At 37.1% G+C, this 2,500-nt stretch overlaps 1 pseudogene; it reads left to right on the top strand.

Annotated features, from left to right (window-relative positions):
- The first annotated feature begins 432 nt into the window (after positions 1–432).
- On the top strand, positions 433–2,232 carry LOC137617549 (putative nuclease HARBI1; annotated as a pseudogene).
- The last annotated feature ends 268 nt before the right edge of the window (positions 2,233–2,500 follow it).

Raw genomic sequence — 2,500 nt, forward strand, 5'->3', positions numbered from 1 at the left:
TTTTCTTTTAAAAAAGATTTAGACATCTGGAGGTGATTCCCAGGTTTTAAAAAATAATTAAACCAATGTGAACCTAATGTAAGAAATCATAACTCCAAGCTGGTTGTGTTGGGCTGGTGATGGTAGCCCAACCTTGGGTTAGTTCATAACTTTGAAAGATAATTTAGATGGTGTCGAGAGTAGACCTAGAGTTGATTTCCAGCATGATCATCATCTGAAGAGTATAAAAACCAATTAGAACCTAATTTGAAAATTTCATAGTGCATCTAACTTTATGCCTAGTGTAAGTTAGCTGTGCAGTGTGGACTGTGGAGGGCTGCTGTTGAGCTAGCCAGGGGTCAGGGGTGGCAGCTTAGGTTTTGCAGAGCTAAACACTAGGCTAACAAACATTTCATGAGTCTTACATTACACATATATTTCATATATTTCAGCATGTACCAACAATTCCGTCATATCCAAAACCTTCTGTGTTATCAGCATGGCCACATACAAAGGGTTGCGACAGACCGTAGCAACCAATTCCATGCACTGACAGAGGAAGAATTTCTGATGACTTTCCGATTAAGTAAAGAAAGCAAACTTTTATTGATTGCACAGATAGAGCATCGACTGCCCCATGCTCTTAGCAACAGAGGTAGGCATGAGTCGTTATCACATTGTTTTTGTGCTTATATGTCAGGTGATGAGCTATTCGTGGGTGATGTGATGCTCATTTTTACTTATTTAACATCATTTCCTTAATAATAATGTACCAGGTAGGTACATCACATAAGGTGCCTTCATTACCTATAATCACAAGCAAAAGTAATTGTTATGTCTGTATACTATACGGCAGTGATTCTCAACCAGTGTGCCGAAGCACAATGATATGCCACAAGATTAATAGAAGTGTGCTGCGAAACATTGTCAAGGCACACCTGAAAATACCAAAAATGGGTATAGATTTTGGTTTTACATGAATGAGAAGTAATGCTTTCCAACTAATTCAAGCAGTATGGTAATATTTACTGAAGTAAGATAAGTTCTTATTTATACCCGATATTTTTTTATGTCTGTGGTTCTATCTTATAATTACATGTATACCCCTTTAAATTTTGCCTTGTATACTGTATGCCGTGGTATTCTTATGAGATTTTAAGTGTGACATTGGTGAAAAAAAGTTGAGGCATTTGCTCTACTTAGTTTACTTAGGCAAGTTATCTTATTGGTTTCTGCTAAATGTGTTATTTGAAAGGTTAGATGAAGCTGTCTAGAGATATTACGCTTAATACAGTAAAAGATTGTAAAACTTTCTAAGTAAAAAACCTTGAGAATTATGCCTGGACATGGGTTGAGTGAAGTATTTCATGATTTTTTCTTTTTCCATAGGCTGTCCTATGCCTTCTCACCTGCAGGTCCTAATTGGATTGAGATACATTGCCACTGAAAACGACCAACTTGGTATAACAGATTGGTGTGACATATCACAGTCTTTTGTTAGTAGATGTGTTGGCAAAGGTAGCATATGCAATTGGAAGTTTGTGTGTTCATCAACTTTCTAGACCAAGAAAATATTAGCAGGATCAAGCATGAATTTATGACTATAGCTTGAATGCCTGGTGTAATTGGGTGCATTGACTGCACTCATATTGCAATTGAGATGCCAAGTCACCCGCGTCCTGAAGTTTTCCGCAACAGGAAAGGTTATTTCTTATTAAATGTACACGCATTCTCTGGTCCTCAGTTGCAGCTGTACAACATTGTAGCTCAGTGGCCTGACAGTGCATATGACAGCCATATTTTTTAACATAGTTGACTCTGTCAGAAACTAGAAGATGGTATTCAGCCTGGACACTTGTTGGGTGACAGTGGCTATCCATGTCGTGAATATTTGTAGACTCCTCTGACAGCTCCTCATGGCCGTTGAGAGAACCGCTATAATGCTTCCCACATAAGAACGCGAAACAGTGCTAAGAGAGCATTTAGAATATTAAAAAGAAGATTTGCTTTCCTTGGAAAGAAAATGAGGACTTTATGAGAAACACCAAACACATAAGTGTTTCTGCTGCAGTTCTCCACAATTTGGCCATCTCCTACAGAGTAGCTGAGCCAGATAATGTAATTCATGAACTTCATGATCCAGATGACCCAGGAGCTCAAGGAAACATACAAGAGTATGAATTGAGGCAGCAACCTCAAGCAATGAGAAATATCCAAGGAGTCTTTAAAAGACAGCAATTCATCAGAGAATAATCACCACCACTAGGCTTAAAGTTACCAAAAACCAAATTCAAAGTAAGTATATACAGTACAGTTTTGGCAAGTAAACCAGAAATAATTATTTGTAATTTTAATATCCACAAAAAAAATATTATACAGTTGTCAAAATACATTCCAGACTAGAACGAATTGCACAATTTCATCACAGCCGAAATATATATAATACTATATTGCACAGAAAAACTTGAAGTGACATTGGATCAGTTTAAAGCATCGAGTTTATCACAAATTCTTTAGGTTA

This window comes from Palaemon carinicauda, chromosome 23 (genome assembly GCF_036898095.1).
Source record: "Palaemon carinicauda isolate YSFRI2023 chromosome 23, ASM3689809v2, whole genome shotgun sequence".
Classification (NCBI taxonomy): Eukaryota; Metazoa; Arthropoda; class Malacostraca; order Decapoda; family Palaemonidae; genus Palaemon; species Palaemon carinicauda.